This window comes from Danio rerio, chromosome 17 (assembly GCF_052040795.2).
Source record: "Danio rerio strain M-AB ecotype USA chromosome 17, GRCz13ab, whole genome shotgun sequence".
Taxonomy (NCBI): domain Eukaryota; kingdom Metazoa; phylum Chordata; class Actinopteri; order Cypriniformes; family Danionidae; genus Danio; species Danio rerio.
The window spans coordinates 3000001-3023418 of record NC_141037.1 but is presented as its reverse complement, the minus strand read 5'-3'; the positions used below and the strand labels follow the sequence as shown (position 1 = coordinate 3023418).

Below are 23418 nucleotides of genomic sequence, written 5' to 3'. Positions count from 1 at the left end.
GGTAATTGCTTGCTTGAGAAGTTACAATATTTTACAATTTTATTTCACAAAAAATAAATATTATTTTTACTGTAACAAATTGTATTTTTTACACATTGAGAGAGTAAAAATGAAAGCTGTGTACTGTTTCTTAAATTACGGTGATTAAATGTATTTAATACAGTGTTATACTATTTTGGTGTAAATAGTCTTTTACCGTTTACAGTATTTTACTTTAGCTTTTACTGACATTTTTTTTACAGTGTAGAGAAATGCTCTGTGTGAAGGAAAAGGATGTGATATTTTGACAGACTGTGATAAAATACATATGAGCAGTATTAATGAAGAAATTAGACTAATATTTTATCCACCTGTGCAAAATTGACTGTTGTCAAGACTTTTGCCACAAACAGCTTTTGTTGTTGTTGTTGTTGTTGTTGTTGTTTCTCTATTCTGCTTGATTTGTGGTTCATTTTTTCAGTCAGTCAGTCTATAATCCTATACAACATTTGTCAGTCTATCTAAATGTCCTTTCTGCTTCAAATCTGAATCTTTACATTAAGCCCGTATAAAGGGTATTAGCCAATCAGCACAGCCCAAAACCTGACAATAATTGATGATTTTCAGCAGCAGTAATCAGCTAAATGTGACTTTGGTTTAGTTAACAGTGGCTTTGTTTACATTCTGCTCTCCAGTTGACACATCATAAAACCTATTTTAAGGATCACCTTAAAGCCCACACAAAGTTTTGTTCTCTTATAATCTTGTGTTTCAGTTCTTGATTTGCTGTTTAATTCTTTGGAAATGACAAAATTCTTCTTTATTATATGCATTTTGTGTGTGTTTGGGTGTTATTCAAAGGGATAGTTCATGCAAAAATGAAAATGTACATGCAATTGAAGATCTAGGTGACTATTATTCTTCTGTAGAACATAGAAGGAAGAGTTTTAGCTGGATTCGTGGTCATTGGTGATTTTATAATTGTCAATTTGTAATTTATTAGTTACCAAAACACTGGAAAAAATAATTCATTGTATTTACTGTTTATTTTAAGGTAACTGGTTGCAAACATTATATATGGGCTGAATTTAATCAAGTAATTTAAATGTAGTAATGTTCAACTAAGTTTGTTTATATTCAGCCTATATAAATTATTTGCAACCACTTATCTTTATAAAAAAAAAATATCCAATGAATATTTATTTATCAGTGTACAATTGCCTTTAATTGCCCATTTTCCCACTAACATTTAAGCTCTGTTGAACATGTTGTTGAATGCCACTGATTGGCCATTGAGTTTACATGATGGATCAGCTGATAGACGCGACTTTTACACACTCCAGTGTTTGAGTATTTGTGTTTGCACAAAGAATAACTAATCACGTTGTTATCTATGGAGCATGTGAACACAATGGCTAATCAGCTGTGTTTAAGTTCCTGCTCAAGAGTTAGCAAACAATGAACTGTTTTACATTTTCAGTATTGATTAGCTTTAAACTTGATAGTCAATCAGTCTTTCGCTCTTGACTCATTGATGACCTCAGCAATCATCTGCTCTTAGGGTGTACTTACACTTTGCTTTCTGAACCGTGCCCTGGCCTGTTTCCCGGATCGTTTCAGAAGTGTAAGTGCTCTGAATCGGGCTCAGACACTGTTCAGTTTGCCGGCCCTGGCCCAGTTGGAAGAGGTGTGCCAGAACACGGTTCACTGGGGCTCACTTGTAGTGTGTGTGCAAAGTGCGCCTGAGCCCGAAACTGAAGACCAGACATGACCTTAAGGGACTGTTTCCTAAGTGTTTATTAAACATTCTTACTGTTTAATGAACGCAACATGTCATAGATTATTAAAGACGCAAACCCCTCACTGCACGACAGCTGCACCTGCAGCAAACCTCCTAATTCCTGCATAGGGCTGTGCGATTTGGCAAAAAGAAAAAATCTAGTTTTTTTATAAAGTTTGACCGATTCACGATTTTGATTTCGATTTTTTTTTATTGTGTTACTAGTCTTCTCAAAACATTACAACATGACTGAAGTAACATTCACTTAAAAAGTAACTTGAAAAACCATCAGGTTAAGGAACATTGTATTTTTAATGGCCATGTCATACACAAATCGGTAAAGGTGTAAATAAATGTAAAACAAATTCACGAGTTAAATTGCATTGCTGAAGATTTGAATAAGAAATATTTGTGTAAATATTGCACTTGCAGGAATACAGAGGTATTTTTGCTAGTTTTGCTGAGCCTGAAACTAATCAGATAGAAACCTGTTTAGAATTCTAAAATCCATGGCGCTGCATGGTGCTGCGCGTCGCCGAGAGACGCTTCTGGTGTGCTTCCTGCTTCATAGAGTGAACCAAAGCGCATTGGTGCCATTATAATGTATTAAATATATATATTTTTTAAAAATCGCGATTTCTCGATTTGATTCAAAATTAAATCGTCTTAAAACGTAAATTCGAATTAATCGGAAAAATCGGAAAAATCGCCCAGCCCTATTCCTGCAGCACCAGAACTTTATGATTGTTTATGAGCGCCAAAAGTGGCTGAACTGTTGGGCGAAATATTTGACTGTGTGTCACCGCATTCCAAAGGACTAAAACGCTATAACTTAAGAAATCTCCACTGTGCTGAGCGAGAGTGCTTCTTACTGAACAGCGCATCATCGATGACGTTAGCATGCTCGGGGGCGAATGCAATGTGAGTGCGGGCTGTCTTGGGAGAAGGGAGGGAGGACAAGCATGCTTCAGCCCGGTTCAAGGCAACTGTGCATGAGTACTGTGTGAGTACGCTCTTAATACGCGCCGGATCCAAGATTATATGAACCTCGGGATACACAGCTTAACAAGAAGGAACTTAGAGATGCATTGCACTGATTAGGGCTTCAAGCATTTTAAGTGTCGTCTCAATCCCAATATTCTTCCAGTGCACTGAAACGTTTTGTGCACTGAAATGTCCTAGGATGCACTGTGAAAATCAGGAAGTATCGATACGTACGATGTGCCCTTTACGGAAATTCAGAAGCGTAAAATGTGAAACACGTGACTCAAATCATCAAACGTTATGACAAACAAGACATGTTTTTCTAAAAAAGAAAGGAATTTATTTTTTGCCTGAACGAAGATAGCTAGATGTTACGGTCCCTAACTTAAATAAGACTCGTGACCAAAAGACAACGTAGCATAATAAACAACGGCCAAAGTGCTCCAGCTAAATTATTTATTAACATAACCAACAAAACAATCCAAATTGACAAGAGATGGGGAGCCCAACAACATAATAAAGAACAACCAAACAAACCTAAAGCAGGTTGGAGCTCCCGACTCCAAACAAATATCAAAAGGAAAGCATAAAGGAGAACACAACAATAAAGCCGTCAAAGACTGTGGTGACGTGGAGGAATGAGGGCCGTAGAAGTCCGCTTCCATTTGTTTTAAAGGCCTGACGCCACCAGATTAACCAATAGAAAACTGAAAAAGACAAACAAGATCAATTGAAAGTTATTATTAAGGGCAGGAGTGAACGCCACACGCAACACTAAGGATAAAACTAACAATATTTGCTACCAAATCTATTTTTAGCTGATCTATTTCCACATGAAAATACTATACTAGATATAATACTAGACTATAGTCATTTATAGAAAATACAACAGTATTTTTAACCATACTGACACTGACAGCTCCAAATAAGATTATAGAAATGTTGCTAGAATTGTTTGTAATGTATGGGCGAAATATATTGCATCACCAAAACTGATTGAGCTCATGTCCATGTGTTGTGCGATAAATCCATATATTAATTATTGAGACAGGCCTAACGATATATGCTCTAGTGGATGCATATAAATTATCATTAAAATTATCACTATTGCAGATGGAAGCCCCCCTCTTATTCTCTTAATCATCGTTTTTGGATTCATACCTTTATTGACATTGTAAATATGGAAATGTCCTCTGCTTGCATCCACGGTGCAAGACAGGACACCATCAGACTTTGGGCGCAAACTTTAGACAGACTTAAAGATTTACTAACTTGAATCAACGAGACATCAAAAGCATGAACTTCTGGCTCCAGGCACCCCCCCCCCCCTTATTTTTCCCCCCTCATTTATTATTTATTATCATTTTGTTTTATTATTGTATTATTTAATAATGTTTATTTATTTATTTTTTTTCTCTCTTGTTTTCTCTTTTTATAGTAATTTAAGGTTCCCTGTTTGGGCTTCTAATAACTTTGATTGTCGTAGACCTTTTTCAGCACAGTTTTAAATACCTATCTCTATGTGTATATCACCATTCTTCTATTTAATCGTTTATTTTTGATTGGCTTAATTTGAACCTTACTTAACCCTAAGTACAGATTTGGCTTATTGCCTTTTTGATTTTGAAATTTGTTTTATTTATTTGTATGTATGTGTGCATATGTATATGGCTATATGTATGTGTGAGTGTGTGTGTATGTGTTTATGTATGCATATCTGTGTGTATGTGTGTTTGTTTGTATGTGTATTAAGGGTGTCACGATCCTCCAAATCCTCGATTCGATTACATTTTCGATTCTAAAGGCACGATTCGATTCGATTTTCGATTATGAATAATTAATTAATTAATGACCAATGAATTATTAGTAGCCTACCGTTTAAACTACCTGACCTGCATGGTCTTTGTTTTACCCATAAACAAATCACACAGTAAATGAATAAAGGCAAGATACACACATAATTACCACCTGTCAATCACTTTTTCTGCGGGACTCGTGAATAGGCAGCGATCTGTGTCGTTATAATGGCGTCGGTAAAAAAGATGCACAACCAACAGGAACCAGCCAACAGTATCTGAGGTGTTCACTAAAATGACTAAGTACAAGTGAGTGAAAGATTGAAGCAGTCCTCTGACTGCCTGGACCTGCTGTCTCGAGCGCATGGCTGTGTGTGCGTCTGTGTCTGTGTGTGAATGAGTGTGTGTGGTCACGTGATGTGCATTTTCAGAGGTAGAGAGGAAGGAGGGCTGCTCAGAAATGCTACACGCCACTGTGGATGTCAAATCGTTGTCGTTCTAAAATGCCATTTAAAAACAAAGACAGTGTAAACAGGGCCTGAGTGTGTATTTTTCGCAAGCGGATTTGCAACGGGGGTGGGCGGAGGATCGCGATGCCGGTGTTGTCTATCGGACTAACCGTATGTAATAAGTACATAGCAGAGCTTGCAAAACTGTGTTTTTTTTGTCGACAACACGAACGTTGTCAACATAACTCACTGGAAATCCAAAATGCTTCCACACCGGCGACTTCATTGAAAGAGGAGAGGGTGTAAGCTCTGTCGACGGGTCTCCTGCTTCTGCAGTTTAACAAGCACTTCAACAAGCCTGTTTTTTCCCGCTTGGCAAGCCAAGCTGACGTGACATGGGGGCGTGGCAGCATCGACGATTCTATTTTTTGATTCGATAATCGAAATTGAGCATAAATTTAGATCGATTTCGATTAAAAATCTAAATCATGACACCCCTAATGTGTATGTGTGTGCATATGTATATATGTGTATATGTATTAATTTATTTTATTTGTCATTTTTATTTGCGTTAGTATGTCCTTGTCATTATTCTTCAGTTTTTCCTTTTTACTGACAATATTGTTGTCATGACTGACGCTATTATTAACACTATTATTTAACAACTTGTATATTGGTTTATTTATATCTACACATTTTGTTTTATGCTGATTGTCTACGGCATGTTTTTCTGTGTTCAAAAAATATAAAATAAAAGAAAAATTTGATGGAAAAAAAAAAAGATCACTATTGCAATAAATATCAGGAAATATTGTGAGGTAATTGTAAGTCCCATCCCTAGCTTGTGTACTCTACAATGGGGTTATTTGTCTACAGCAGCTGAACTTTGATCAGGTTTTGGGCTTATAGTGGTTTGATTAGCAAATGATGAGGTGTTGATTTAGTGAAAGTCTGCATCTTATCGCTTTCATATGAGCTCTGAATGCTGCCTGTTTATCCCTTCAAACATTTACTTTGCATATTTGTGGTTGTAGATGCTGTAATGCTCTGCAGTATCTCACACATTTGTTGTGTTTTTTTAAAGCTCTTTATCAGAAAGTACATTATAATGGAGGGTTTCAGTAAGGTTTCCCCTGGAAAATGACAAATCGGAAGATTTTATGTTATTATTATGCTATTTTATTTTATATATTATGACATTGCTGCTTTATTTTTTACTGATTGATTTATTTTATCAGACTTTTAACTTAATTTTTTTATATTATAATATATTGGTGTTTGATATTTAAAATCATTATATTTAAAATTATATTATACTATATATTGTATTATATGTTGGTGTTGTATTAATGTTTTAATTTTTTTTGTTAAAACATTTGTTAAAATGACATTATAATGGATGTTTTCAATAAGGTTTCTCCTGGAAAATGGTTAGAATTTATTTTTTATGACAAATCAAAATATTTTATGTAAATATTATGTTATATTAGGGCTGGGTGGTGTATTGAGTTCTGGGGATATATCGATTTAATTCCCAAACGCAATGCAGGATCATCCAATAGCTTTTATATTAATATGGTTTGAGGGCACACGCAGTGTTTCCTCTTGGATTTTTTTCCAGCTGTGGCGGCAGACCTTTTACACAAGTCTACCAACTATCTAAGGCGTTATTTCAATGACAAAGGGAGAAATGCTGTGAGGGCAGTATTACAAGGCGAGATCAAATTTAAGTGCAATACGAGTGTGCTTGCACGCCGATTTCCTCTGCTTGTGCATGAAACCTCCTGCACCTCCCCTCAAATATACGCTGCTCAAGCACAGATCTTCTTGTGTGCTCTCAATTAAACACGGCTGAATTGCGATTTAGTGCATTTATGGAGGGAGTATGTCTCCAACATTTATTAGATTTGCTAGGAATATTGATGAATGTCTCCAGTAGACCTACAGAGCGGCATTAATGCGTCCTGAAGTTAAGTGAAGCGGCTATAAACTCCCGCAAGATAGAGTGGTTATGCAGAATTACAGACCTTTTTCTATAAATAAAGTATATTTATGGAAACTGTGTTCATCTTAACTGAATACTACATCTTGTTTGCTGGCCTCGCGCATCACACACTAGTCTCTCAGTTTGTCAGCACGTCACCTCAAAGGGTTTAACAAATAACACACAGCACTACTATGGTTACGGAAAAGTTTGCGCTGTTACAATTCACTTACCTTTTAGTACGTTTTGGTCCAATTATAACCCGCTATTAAAAACAACAACAACAATGACTGAATGTTTTGAATGGGAAGCTGTAACGTAGCCGTGGAGGGATGCATTTTGGTGTGGCACTTGTAGCAGTGTGATATGGTTGTATATTGTCTTATTAATATAATAAATTATTAACTTTATTACATTGGTATTTTATATTTTTTTATGGATATTTAAAATTATTAAAATAAATTAAACTATTTTACATTATATATTGGTGTTGCATTTATTTTTTAAAGCTTTGTAATTACATTATTATAATATTTTATAAAACATTATATTATTATATTGCTACTTTATTTTTTATTTGTACATTGATTTTTATGCCGTTTTATTTTTTATATTATTATTTTGCTTTTTTTAATTTTTATTTATTAATATTTAGAATTTATATATTATATTATGTCATATTTATAATATATATTGGTGTTGTATTTATTTATGTTTTAATTACTTTTTACAGTAATTTAATATAATGTTGGCATATTTATTTATATATGCATGTATGTATAGTTTTTCATGGTTGTGTATTTTACTAAATGTATGTTTTTAATTTTGAAAACATGAATATTTTTGAGTTTGCCATGAATATGTAGCCATTGATTCTGACATGCCATAAAAAATAAATAAAACGATAAATAAATAAACCAATAAATAAATAATTAAATCATTAAAACAATAAAACAATAAATAAATAAACCACTAAATAAATAAAACAATAAATAAACCAATAAATAAATAAATAAACCAATAAATAAATAAAACGTAAATAAAGAAATAAATAAATAAAACATTATATAAATAAATAAATAAATAAACCAATAAATAAATAAATAAACCAATAAATAAAAAAACGTAAATAAAGCAATAAATAAACAAAACATTATATAAATAAATAATTAAATAAACCAATAAATAAATAAAACATAAATAAATAAATAAATAAACCAATAAATAAATAAAACATAAATAAATAAAGAAATAAAACATTATATAAATAAACAAATAAATAAACAAATAAATAAACCAATAAATAAAACAATAAATAAAACAACAAATTAATAAATAAATTTGTTTCATGGAAAAATGAAAAAAAAAAACTTGCAACTTTAAATCCCTAAAGTGATGTAAAGTTGTGTTTTAATTGTGTAAAATGTGTGTGATTTGTGAGTGCATCACTGTTTCTTTTAGTCGTTGACCCCTGAAAACACCAGGCGGCCTCTTTAATTGTTTATTCACCCGAGAGTTTATTTTCTGTGCGACTCCGCTGTCATTTCCATTGACTCCCATTCAGTGTTCATTGATTTTCCCAGCGCAGCAGAGTTCACGCTCTGGTCTTCACGGCTGTAATCAGACACGCTGGATGTTTTCAGATGGGTCAGTGTTTTTACTTTGACCTTGTCTGAGTTAAATGTCCTCAAGGGAGCAGCTTTTCTTGGGTTATTTGTCCTTGTAGACGTTTAACAGCTGAACGGAGAGATTTATGGATCTTCAAGAAGAAGCTCTTTGTGTTTCTATTGTAATTGAGCTCTATTAGTCGATCTGAAGGGTTTAAAGGGCTTCAAGTTAAAGACCTTTCTATAGGAAAATGAAAAGTGCTGCATGTCTGTCAGAAAAGTACCCTGCTGTGCTGGGAAATAAGGTGCTCTGATAGGAGCAGATGGAAAAAATGGTAGTTTACTGTAGTATACATGGCAAAGGCAAGAACAATAACACTTACATTTGACCTTTTTTATTATTACATTGGAAAATTGCAGTAAGTTTTTTATATATATATATATATATATATATATATATATATATATATATATATATATATATATATATATATATATATAATACTAATAATAGTAATTATAATATTGTATTTATTTATTTATTATTGTTTATTATTGTTTCTTCTTCTTCTTATTATTATTATTATTATTATTGTTATTATTATAAAATATTAAAATATTTTAAGTAAATAGATACAGAATAAAATAATTATTATTAATAGTAATATTTATTATTATTCTTAAGAATTGTTTATTTATTATTAATTATTATTAATTATAATTATTTATTATTTATTCATTGATTAATTTTCTTCTCTGCTTTATTAATTTAGGGGTTACCACAGCGAAATAACCCGCTGACTATTCCAGCATATGTTTTACACAGCAGATGCCCTTTCAGCCGCAACCCAACACTGGGAAACACTCATACACACTCATTCAGACACTGATTTAGCATAATTACGGGCAATTTAGCTTATTCAATTCACCTGTACAGCATGTGTTTGGCCTGTAGGGGAAACCGGAGGACCCGGAGGAAACCCACACCAACATGGGGAGAACATGCAAACTCCACACAGAAATGACAACTGACCCAGCTGGGGCTCGAACTAGCGACCTTCTTTCTTGTGAGACGATTGACGCCTTTATGATTATTATTATGAAACTTTTTAAATTATTTTGTACAAAATAAAATAATAATTCATAGTAAAAATGTAATAAATATTATTTATTAATAAATATTATTATTATTATTAATTCATTCATTCATTTTCTTGTTGGCTTAGTCCCAATCTGGGGTCGCCACAGCGGAACGAACCGCCAACTTATCCAGCAAGTTTTTACGCAGCGGATGCCCTTCCAGCCGCAACCCAACACTGGGAAACACTCATACACACTCATTCACACACCGATTTACCATAATTACGGCCAATTTAGCCCATCTCTGGGAAACATCCACACACACATTCACGCACACACTCATACACTACGGCAGGGGTCACCAACATGGTCCCCATGGGCCATATCTGCTCTGCAAGCACTGCGCACCTCTTTCTCTAGTTCTGCGCCAATTGAATTGATTTTTAGCAACTGATGACGCGATGCACTGAAGGAAACATTTTTAAAACGTCACTTTGATCATAAGTTTTAGAGAACAGCAAATGCTGATCATATTGGTGTTATTGTATGCATTAAATGATTAAAATTGTATTCAATTTTCTTTCATTACACGGTGATTTCTCCGCATACCACTAGTGGTACACGTACCACAGTTTGAGAACCACTGATTTAAGTAATCATATTGCATTGTAGAGTTATGATTATGACAAGCATTTGATATGTTTTTCCTTTCATAGAAAACACAAAGTGTTGTGCGCGAGAATAAACATTCAACAGTGTCAGTATGTGTACTCTAGCCTATAATAACATTTTTTTTAAAGATTTATTTTTGGCTTTTTTGCCTTTATTAAGTGGATAGGATACAGTGTTTCCTGTAGGATTTTTTTCCAGCTGCGGCAGACTCTGTTGGCTATTTTACACAGATCTACCACTACATGTGGCGTTATTTCATTGACAAATGCGTGGGCGCAGTATTATGTCGAGATCGCATTCATGTAATAGCCTACGAGCATGTCAATCTCTGCTTGAGCGCCGATTTTCTCTGGTTGTGCACAAAACTTCTTGCTTGACCTCAAATATACGCTGCTCAAGTGTAGATTTTCTTGCGCACCCTCAAATAAACGCGGCCGAAGTGTGATTTAGTGCGTTTATGTAGCGAGTATGTCTCCAACATTTATTAGATTTGCTAGGAATAGAATCAAATCTCTCTTTGCTTGCGCGCCGATTTCCTCTGCTCGTGCACAAAACTTCTTGCACGCCCCTTCAAATATAAGCCACTTTAAGAGCGCACAGATCTTCTTGTGCGCTCTTAAAGCGGCTTATATTTGAAGGGGCGTGCAAGAAGTTTTGTGCACGAGCAGAGGAAATCGGCGCGCAAGCAAAGAGATCCGCGTGCTCATAGGCAATTACATAAATGCGATCTTGACTTCTAATACTGTGCTCACGACATTTGTCATTTGAAATAACGCCACAGTTAGTTGATCTGTTAAAAAAAAGGCCTGCCGCCACAGCTGGAAAAAATCCTAGAGGAAACACTGTACAGTGTTTATTTTAACAGCACAAACCAGCACAAATCCAGCACTAACGAATTACCAGTTCAGTGTGATTTAGACAACTTGGGGTGGAGAGTGACGTCACGGCTACAGAAATATTTTAATTATATCTAAACAACAAAAATAGATGAAGTGTTTATTTTAACGGCACAAATCAGGCACAAACGAATGACACCAGTTTGTTGCGATTTAGAGGAAATGTTGTGGAGAGTGACGTCACAGCTACCGAAATATTTTGCTTATATCTAAATGAGGAGAACAGATACCGTGTTCGTTTTAACGGCACAAACCAGCACAAATCCAGCACTAACGAAAGACACCAGTTTTGCGCAATTTAAAGAAAATGGGGTGGAGAGTGACGTCACGGCTCCTGAAATATTTTGCTTATATCTAAACAAGGAAAACAGATACAGTGTTCGTTTTAACGGCACAAACCAGCACGACCTGTGTTGGTTTGAAGTCATTTGCGCAACATGGGGTGGAAAGTGACGTCACACGGTCAAAAATTAATAATGCTTAGAATCTCAGACACCAAACCAGCACAAACGTTCGTTTTTGCGACAGAAATCAGCACAAACGTAGCACAAACGAATGGCATAGTTTTGGGGATTATTTGTTTTATGGGGTGCCAACTTCACGGAGGTGAAGGAAAAAAGTTGTCCAACCCGGTCCTAGTAAGGGGTACCTAATAAAGTGGCCAGTGAGTGTATAATTGGCTGAATCATAGAAACTCTGAATTAAGGTCATTTGGGGTGTCAAATCGAGATCACAGTCTTTAACAATTGATCGTGCAGTTCAACTCCTGAGTTTATATATTATGTATGTAAATTAGTGTTGTTTATTTATTATGTATGTAAATTAGTGTTGTTTATATATATTATGTAAATGATTAGTGTTTGTCTGTGTTGAAGTGTGCGAGCATGTGTGAGGTCAGCCAAGACCAACTGCTGCAATAATAAAGACTCCAGTTTCTCCAGTTCGTTAGTTAAGGATTTTTTTATCTCTCCATCTGTCCCTCAGGATCATGTGTGTTACTCCAGGCGTCCCATAAGACTTGTCTCGCAGACGCTGTCGGGTCACTGGGTCATTTTTAGGGAGTATTTTTAGGGAGTGTTTGGCTTTCGGAAGCGTTTTAATTGAGGAAGTAATTGTCGCTTGTGTTTTACTTTTATCTGTGTGTGAGAAAGCTGAGGGAGTTTTCTGTATGGCTGACAGGCCTTTATTTATGGCGGAAGAATAAATACACAGAGATAATGAAAGAGCGCACAGGCTGAAAACTGTCACTAGATTGAGTTTAAAATATATACGAGAACCAATGGTGGTGGCACAGTGGCTCAGTGGTTAGCAATGTGGCCTCACAGCAAAAAGGTTGCTGCTTTGAGTTCTGGCTGGGCCAGTTCAAGGTTGGATTTTCATTAGTTTTAATTTCATTTAATTTTGTTTTGGCTTTTTGTTTTCAACTTCAGTTGGTTTTAATTAGTTTTATAGGCAGATTTACTAGTTTTTGTTTGATTTTGAAACTGCTTGGTTTTAGTAAAGTTTCTATTAGTTTCAGTATTAGTTTTTTTTCTATATAAGGATATTTGTTAGGTGCAAGATTCAAAATCATCAGAATAAATATTGTATAATAAAAACTAGGGATGCAACAATACAGTTTAATATATACTGTTTTTTTTAACAGTTTTCGGTTCAGTTCTCATGACTTGACATGTGTTTTTTATTTTTTATTTTATTGGCAATAGGAACAGTAAGAGGTAGGGGTGTAACGATATTAAAACCGAACCGAAATATCGCGATACACCAACCACGATACGTATCGTGAAACTCTCGTGGCGTACCGCGGTACTCTCACGCCCCCTGCTGCCCATTGTTGAGGTTGACGTCACTTGTCTCTAACTAATTAAACCAAATTAAACACATCTTTAATATCATACTTGATTAAATTGTTTTAGTAATGATGAGGATTTGTTCTAAATATTATATTCTAAAGTTAGTATTTTAGTGCATGTTATGTCATGTGACTTGAGTGAGCATCACACTCGTTACTACTGGATGCAGGATGGCTGCTTCACATAGTACTGAGATTGCAGATCCCCCAGACACATTTAAGTCATCTGTGTGGAAACATTTTGGTTTTCCATTTGAGTACAGGAATAGAATTCGTGTCGTAGACAAAGCGCCTGCCTGTCTGTCTCAACTGTTTCACGAAACTTACTTGTAAGGAAAAACATTTAAAAAGTGTGGTAATTTCACAATGTGAGGGTGTAAACAACAGAACTGCCATTAAAAGTGATTTAATGTACAAAAGTAAAACCAGAATAATGCCCAAATATACAAAAAAAGAGAAATATTTACACTAATAAAAATAATATAATAAAGTAACAAATTCAAACAAAAGTTTCAAACAAAAATTAGTTAAACTCGAGCAAGGGGGTGATAGTGAAGACAAACAAAAGAAATAAATATAATAAAACAATTCTAACTCATGAATAACCCCTCTTACCTCGCTAAAACTGATGAAAAGAAAAAAAAGGTCTTCAGCGCCGTGCGCCGCATTCTTCCCTATACTGAATAAAATAAACAAAGATGACCTTCACCTCTTACCTGATGTCTTTAACAATACATTTTCTACGTGTTTGCAAAATGGAAATCGTATGACATTTTCCCAATCCACCTTACACTAAGACTGAACTTGAGGAGATACAGCTATATTGTCGGGAAGGAGCGGAGCTAAAAAATAATATACAAATCAATTGAAATAAAAATGTACAAACCTCACAAAATTTCTTAAAGTGGGCAAAAGTAATGCAAAATAATTTTACCCAAACGAAAGTTAAGCAAAAACAATGAAAATCATAATCATGTCAGAAAAATACACGAAAAACGAGATCAAAGGACAAAGGACGCTTTTCCTGACATGCTTTTTACATTCCCGCGCTGTGTCAAATGATGATAGATCGGTCTCCTGACCAATCAGCTGTCAAAAAGGCGGACCATGCCCCCATGTCACGTCAGGTTGGCTTGCCAAGCGGGAAAAAAAACAGGCTTGTTGAAGTGCTTGTTAAACTGCAGATATAGGAGACCCGTCGACAGAGCTTAAACCCTCTCCTCTTTCAATGAAGTCGCCGGTGTGGAAGCATTTTGGATTTCCAGTGAGTTATGTTGACAACGTTCGTGTTCGTTTTGCAAGCTCTGCTATGTACGTATTACGTACGGTTCGTCCAATAGACAACACCGGCATCGCGATCCTCCGCCCGCCCCTGTTGCAAATCCGCTCGTGAAAAGTACACACTCAGGCCCTGTTTACACTGTCTTTGTTTTTAAATGGCAGTTTAGAACCACAACAATTTGACATCCACAGTGGCGTGTAGCATTTCTGAGCAGCCCTCCTTCCTCTCTACCTCTGAAAATGCACATCACGTGACCACACAGACACACACACACACACACACATTGTCATGCGCTCGAGACAGCAGGTCCAGGCAGTCAGAGGACTGCTTCAATCTTTCACTCACTTGTACTTAGTCATTTTAGCGAACACCTCAGATACTGTTGGCTGGTTCCTGTTGGTTGTGAGTCGTTTTTACAGACTCCATTATAACGACACAGATCACTGCCTATTCACGAGTCCCGCAGAAAAAGTGATTGACAGGTGGTAATTATGTGTGTATCTTGCCTTTATTCATTTACTGTATGATTTGTTTATGGGTAAAACAAAGACCATGCCGGTCAGGTAGTTTAAACGGTAGGCTACAAATAATTAATTGGTCATTAATTAATTAATTATTCATAATCGAAAATCGAATCGAATCGTGCCTTTAGAATCTAAAATGTAATCTAATCACGGATTTGGAGGATCGTGACACCCTTACTTAAAAGCCAAGAAAAGTACAGTAGTTCCTAGTGTATTGTATAAAAAGAAATGAACACTGAAATCTCACAGCTGCTGGCAGCCCATGTACAAACTGGGGAACACATAAAATCCTACATTTTGAACATAAACATACATGTGAAGTTAATAAAGATAAATTGACCATTTCAAATAAACCTATTTGTACTTCAGTAAACATAAATAAACTATCTTTATTATCTCAGTGCTGAAAAAATGCGAGACTGTAGTCAGTAACCCGGATCGAGTGCTTTTATAAGATGACAAAAGCCCACATCTCCAATCACCGAAATCGGCTGCAAATCTTCAGTAATAAACCCCCGCACTGCCTTTGCTATTTTATGTGTCTCTCAGCACCAGCTGGGTATGTTAGCCGGAAAGATTCAGCGAGGGATTGTTGTTATTTGGAGGACTGTATTACCTTCTCTGCTATCCTGCCTTCAGATAGTGATATTGCTGGGTGATGGCGCTGCAGATGTGCAGTCATGGTTATACGTGTAAAGCAATGCTTGCACACAGTTATTTTTTGTTCACCGTTTTTTCTTTTATTGGCATTATGCTTACCGGCAAAACCGAAATGTCCTCACACCGCAGATTTGAAAGACGCCGGCGCTTCCTTGTACGGTTGCCTCAACCTCACTTCACCGCCGCTCACCATGTTAAAGTGTGGAATGATGGTCAAGCACCCCCTAACTTTAGAGCATAGTGATTGGATATTTACTAGCGGGGAGGAGTTTCCTCATCTCAGCTCATGGACTTACAGGCACACACAGTCAATTCAGGGAGATATAAAACGCACACAAATTATTTAAACGCAAAAGACTTTGTGCAAGAATTCATCAGCGATTACACACATTAAATTTTTACACAGACTAAGATTATTTGGAGTGAGTAGCAGCATAATGATGACTTTTTATAAAGCAACAATAGAGTCTATTTTAAGATATGGGATCATTGTTTGGTTTGGGAATCTGACAGTAAAAATGAAAACTCAAGTAAATAACCTGATGAGAGTGGCAGGAAAAATCATGGGAATTAAGACACTTGCTTCACTAAAAGACATCTTTGAGTTGTGCACAATCCAACAAGCCAACAAGATTTTATCTGATTCTTCACATGACGTGAGACGTCTGCTTTAGCCAATCACAACAGTCAGACGCATTTACGTCCGAGCGGTTTGTGAGGATAAAAGCCTTTGAATATTTTTCCAGACACATTTAGCTGCTGGAAGTTAGTCAGATCACGTTTATATGTTCTTCTTAATGCCAACTGTGTAAATAATCATCGATGAGATGCTTATGATAAGCCGTTGTTTGTTTACCTTCAAGCTTTGCGTGTTCCTGTGAAACAGCCTGTGAGCGCCTGCACACGCACATATTATGAACATCTCGACATGCGAAAGTGATCCTGCGAAAGTTGTTCACAATATTGATCATCCACAGAGTTTGTAATTTAGTCAAATGTTTACAAACACAAGCGCAGCCGTTTAAAGCTCATTTGTGGTGAATGATGTCAGAATTTACCGGTATTTTGGAATGGATGTGTGAATGCTCTTTTCCGGAAAATTTCCGTAACGTCCTCGCCTGTGTGAACAGCGCTTTTTTCAATATACCGGTAAAGTCGTTCCGGAAATTTTCCAGATATTTACCGGTATCACTGTGTGAAAGGGGCTAAAGACTAAGATAACAGGATTGGTTTGCACAACAGAGGGCAGTGGGGCACATGGTACTTTATTTTTATAAAAAAATTAAAAAATGACTGATTTTATGGAGTCGTATTTATATTAGGAGGTACTTTAGGATTAGATTTTAATGTGTATGTATGTTATATGTTGTCTTGTTGGTGTCTATGTACAGCAGAACCTTTTTTCTAAAACAAATTTCTCCTACGGGAGACAATAAATTTTTACCTTGACCTTGAAAATGAGAAAACCGCAATTCACAAGTGCGTATTAAACCGTGGAGGTCAATATTATGTTGAGAACCAGGGCATCCCTAATAAAAACTCATTTTTTGAAACGTGTATTCAGGGGACACATGAACATCTACCACTACCATCTACCCATCCTCAAATTCAAATGCAACAGCCAACAAGACAGCAGCCTTCAGTACAATATGTGTGCAAAGCTGCTTCTGAGGTTAGCTACACAGTAGTGATGGGAAGTTCAGATCTTTAACGCGGATGTGAAGAGACAAGAAGAGAAACGGACTATTGTTTGTTTTTTTATTATTATTTTGTGTCGCATTATTTGGTCACTGAGCAGCAATACCACTTAAAAATATAAGCAGTTTTTATGTGATTTTTCTAAACTAGCAGTGTTTTATAATTAATGAATGAGTAATAATCATGATAATCGTGATTATTCCTCAGACTATAATCGCACAACCTAAATCTATAATCGTTGCATCCCTAGTGTTGGCGTGGGTTTTCTTCAGGTGCTCTGGTTTCCCCCACAGTCCAAAATAATTGCACTACAGGAACATATCCTTTAGGTACTATTTACTTTTAGGGTACTAATATACGGACCCTTTAGGTACTTCACTATATACCTATAAGTTTCACTATGCTCCATTTAGCTTCTAACATTTAATGTTAAGTTACCATTATGGATATTTTAGATACTAAGTTGTTCCCTTCGGGTGCTAAAAATGTACCGTTTGGGGTTTCAACTTTTGTACCTTTTATTTTTGTGAGTGTAGATTAACAACACATTTATAGTATCAGCGAACTAACTGTCTATTTAATTCTCAGAAATCCTGAACACTTTTCATTAACAGGCATGATTGGCTTTGAGTTTCTCATGAGCTCATAAAATAAATGCAGCATCATATCAGCCTCTTCATGGGGAGGATCGAGGATGTTTTGCAATGCTTGTTTTTGTAGCTGCCATTGCACAATGCTGTTTGGGTGCTGCATTGTTATTTTGCTGCAAGTTACCGCATACTGCAACAATTCAGATGGATTAAATAAATGCTGTTCTTTTAAATACTGAAAAATACACTGCATCACACAAAAATATTCTCACAAATATGAGGAACAACTTTTGCATGAGGAACTACTTTCTTCCGCCATTTATTCACACCTGCAGCTGACTTGTCAGCACAGCAGAAACAGTTGCTCATTCGCCAACGTCACTGTAGAGCTAGTGTTTGAATGATTCTCTAGTGTAATGTCTAAAGTGAAGACAAAACGGGGGATTTTACTTACATTTAAAGATTATAAGACTCTACAGAGATATCCAATATTGCAATAGAGAAATACTGGGAGATCACAATAATAAACCCTAAAAAAAGTCAATGCAAAGCAAACACTAGCAGATTACTATGGTATAAATACAGCACTACAAGATACACAAGAGAGAGATCGACTTACCTGTTCTATAATGATTTGTTCAGCTGTAGTTTGAAATAAACAGAGTTTTTCTTCCTCTAAGGACTTATTATGTGGCCTCTGATGCCATCTTGTGGTGGATCGTCAATTGTCTTTGCTCTGCTCAGACAGGCTGATGGCCGCGAACCCGCTGAATATTTAAAATAGGCAATCTAAACAACTACATTCTCGACTAAAAGCAGCCTCAAAATTACATGATGTTGTCCAACAGCTGCAATATTTGTCAAACTGTAGTGAATTTATTGATCTGCTGTCACTCTATGTGGGCGGAGTAATACAGAAGAGTGAAGAGGCTGCACGAGTGCTGATATTCACGATGGCCGAAAAGTGCATAACAACATTACAAAGTGTGAAACACTTTTACGAAGCTCGAGACAATTTTGGAAAACATTTTTAAATGTCATCAGCAGGGGTGTAACGACTTATCGTTGTACGATTTATTGCGATGCAAAAATGTCACAATATGCATCGTGGCGTTATGACGATTTCTTTACGATATGACGTGCGTTTTCTCTTATTAGTTGAGCTGTTTGCACGTGAGCTACGTTCCACCTGCTGTCGCACGTGAGTTCAGATTGCAGCAGCAGTAATGTTAGCAGACCGAGATGAGTGTTGTTGAAATAGAGGATGGCTCATCCTCTCAAAATCAGACGTCTGGCAACATTTCGGTTGTACAGTCATTGCTTTAGACTCGTCCGCTTTTTGACACGCATACTGGGTCAAACATAGCCGAAGTTTTAAAGTCTTCACAGTGATTTAGATAATTTGCACAGCGACATGGATACCTCCTAATGGTGTTGAAAGAGTCACATACTGTATTTATAAGGTACAATTCACCCTAAAATATCATTCTGTCTTCATATAATGATGTATTGGCGGCCGCAAAATCACACATGACGTGAGCTGACCGTGAGCTGTTACTACAGAGGGCGGACTATGATAGACGCGCGCGCGTCTGCTTCAGTGAACAGAACCTGCAGTTTGTGACGAACAGGTAATAAAGTAGTAAACAACATTCAGTTTGTGGAACAGAGTGATCGTTCAGGAGCCGCGTGGGAAGTATGAACAGCAGTGGAAATGAAACCGAAAGCGTGCACATTATTTAAATAATCATATCGCATTTTAGAGTTATGATTACGACGAGCATGAACTCTTTTGAGAACAGAGGTACACAAAAATGCACGTCAACATGATACACTTGATAGTGCCGACATCAGCGATGCCGAAGAAATAGTAAACCTGCCTAAACTGCTGAAAAGAGCCACGACTGTCCTGTGTAATGAAAAGACGGCCACCCAGACACTCATCATGCCAAACATGAAGACAGCCATCCATAAAAACCTCTCAGACAGATACACATCAGTTCAGGATTATCTTATAGAACTGCTGATTACCTGGAAATGTGGATTGCACACACAAAAAACACAAGTGACCAAGCAAAGCCTTAAGCTCTTACTGTTAAATTCAATTGAATTGAATCATTTCAATAATATTTTATAAGAAGTTTTAAACTTGTTTTATTTTCCAGAGACAGTCCTGTTTAATTTATTTCCTTAAAGAAGGTTCAGTTTAACAAGTTGAAACGAAAGAAATGCATAAAAAATAGTTTACTTGGTAATTAAATTTTTAAAAAATAAAATTTGCATTTTAGTTTAAATATCGTGATACATATCGAATCGTGAACATTATATCGTGATACACATCGTATCGTGAGCTGAGTGTATCGTTACACCCCTAGTCATCAGACACAATTACATAGGAAAAACGATTTTACCAAGGACGAAACTAATTAACATTTTAGAAAAAAATTAGCAAGAAGCAAAACACTGTAGTTATTGCAGAATATCGCACGGCCATCAACCTATCAGATTCGAGAACCAGACAGAACAACGCAATCTCACGGCAAATCGTAACTTTTTGATTTAGTTGCTAATTGGTATGAATTCGTTTGATCTAATTTGACGGTTGGGTTTAGGGGTGGGGTTAGTTGCCACGCCTCCTTTTTTAAATCATACAATTTCGTACGACTAAACTGTCTGTACGAATTCATACGAATTAGCTACTAAATTGACAAAACGTGAAATATTTACATTTTCTCGTGAGATTAGGCTGGACAGAACTATTTTGTGTATATATACTTTCATGGAAATGTTTAATAATTAAACAAACTTTTTTGTTTGTTTTTTATTTTTTTAGTTTTTCAATTTAGATTTTTTATTTATATCTTTATTTCTGGATTCAGTTTTTTTTTTTTTTGATGACATTATAATAATTTTATTATGTTACAATAATCCTAGGTGTTTGAATGACTGCAGCAAATAATAGAACTGATGTCAAGTTTTTTCAACCTAAAATCAAAATTAACCCTCGTTTTTGAGCATCAAAGGCATTAATCCGCCACTGATGTGAATGTCTTTGTCAAACGAATTCATCTGTTTTGGCTTAAAAGACGAATCGCAGGCCTGTATGTGAAGGTCAGTTTTGGGTGAGCAGGTTTTATCAGCTGTGGGAGCGAAAGCTTTCCAGATGGACTTTGCCTCTGTTTCTGAACCAAAAGCACATTTACCGGCCAGCACAAATGCAAACAGTGCCTGTGAATAAAGCAGAGGAGGAGGATGGGATTGCTTGGCCAGACAGGATCTTGTCATTATCTGCTCTGTGATAATAATCCAGACTAGAGCAGCACAATATATACAGTAGTTTCAGCATCAATATTGCGATGTGCGAATCTGCAAGAGTTACATCACCGCTTTGTTGAGTTGGGATTATAACTATGAGTTAAACCATTTCGTCATTTACGATCTTACATAATCTAATTATTGCATTCTTTTATAATACGTTAAATTTTATTTTAATTGTTTAATTAAAAGGTAGATATCAGAAATCATGTGTACTAAATTAGGAAATAATAGAGGCTCACATTGGAGTGTGTTTTCCCAGAGAGTTTCCTTGTTTTTACTTGTGTTTTTACTGATGTTGAATTCAGGGTCATGGTTTTGTTTAAAGGTAAACACACAGTCAAGTTGAAGTTTCGCTTTCACTTGTCTAGTTTAATTCTTTAGGTAATTCATAGTTGTTGCTTTTTTATTTTTGTTTTCATTTTAATGTATTTTGTTGAGGACTTTATGGTTTTGGCTTTTTGGTGTTTATTTTTAAATGCCCATTCTGCTGTGGTGTTGAGAATTGTGAAGTGTCCTTATTAAAATGTATGCAGGTGTAATAGCAACTGTATTTACAGAAAATATATATTTGATAATTAAATATTTCTATAACCATGCAACCCTTAAAAAATTATACAAATACAAACATAATAAAAAATTATGAATAAAACAAACAAATAAATAAATTTAGCCATTAAAATTTAAATAAAATAAGAATATTAACAAATAAAACAATCAAATAAAAACGATAGAAATTAAATCCTTATAATAAAAATAAAAATATAAAAAATAAACAAACAAATAAATAATAAATAACAAATGTAGCCCTTAAAAATTATAATGAAAATAGGAATATTAAAAAATAAACTAACTAATGAAACTAACTTTTATAATAAAAATCAAATATAAAAATTAAAACAAACAAATAAATTATAAATAAATTAAGCCTTTAAAAAAAATTATAACAAAAATAAGAAAATTGTAAACAAACACACACAAAAATAATTTTAACCCCTTAAAGATTATAATAAAAAATAAGAATATAAAAAAATCGAATAAATGAAATGTAAAAATTAAAGAAATAAAATAAGAATAACTTGTGATGGCATTTAAAAAAACAAATAAATTAATTAATAAATTTAACCCTTAAAAAATATAAAAATAAAACAAACAAATAAATAAATAAATACATTTAGCCCTTAAAAATTGTAATAAAAATAAGAATATAAAAAATAAATAGTTAAATAAATAATCAAACAAATTTAATCCTTAAAAATTTAATTATAAAAAGATTTTTTTTAATTAAACAAACATATAAATAAACATAAATATACATGAATAAATAAATTATGCCCTTAAAGAATAAAAAAACAAACAAACAAATACATAATAAATGGAAATAGCCTTTAAAAAATTATACTAAAAATAAGAATAAAACAAATCTAACAAATAAAAATTGAATAAATTTAGCCCTTGAAAAATAATATAAAAAAATAAAACAAATAAATAATACATAGAAATACTCTTAAAAAATTATACAAAAATAAGAATATAAAAATGCAATAAAAAAAATTAAATAAACAAACAAAGTTTCGTCTTTAAAACTTAAAATAATAAATAAGTGTGTATATATATACATATATATATATATATATATATATATATATATATATATATATATATATATATATATATATATATATATATATATATATATATATATAAATAAACAAATAAATAAATTTAGCCCTTAAAGACAAACAAGTAAATACATAATAAATAGAAATAGCATTTGAAAAATAATACAAAAAACAAGAATATTAAAAAAATAAAACAAACAAATAAATATCTAAATAATGTAAATAATTAAAATTTAATAATTAAATGTATTTAAATATTATAAAAATATAAACAAACAAACAAATAAATAAATAAATAAAAGTCAAAAGAAGAGTTAAAACACAAAAGTTTAATAAAGAAAAAATACTTTGACTTGTCATAGCATTTATTTACTGTAACACTAATAATCTGACTATTTATCTGCTTCTTTTATTCTCAACTTCTCCTTTAAGTTGCATTGGATAAAAGTGTCTGCTAAACGAGTAAGAGTGAGTGTGTAGTGTGTTGTAGACTGCCGAACACTGATTGACTCTGTCTGATGGCATGGCAGGAATTTCCATTCGCCGCACAGATAAAAACTCCAGAGCTCCAGTGCAGATCCGGGGGACGCAGGAATGCTGGAGTCTCTCAGAAACAGTCATCATCACAGGGAACACAAGATTAACTCG

The 23418-nt window shown here is 34.5% G+C and overlaps 1 protein-coding gene across 6 annotated transcripts in view; it reads left to right on the top strand.

Annotated features, from left to right (window-relative positions):
• Positions 1–23418, top strand: part of LOC101885278 (pleckstrin homology domain-containing family G member 3) — a 120414-nt gene that overhangs the window by 988 nt on the left and 96008 nt on the right. The gene's annotated exons all lie outside the window — the stretch shown is intronic.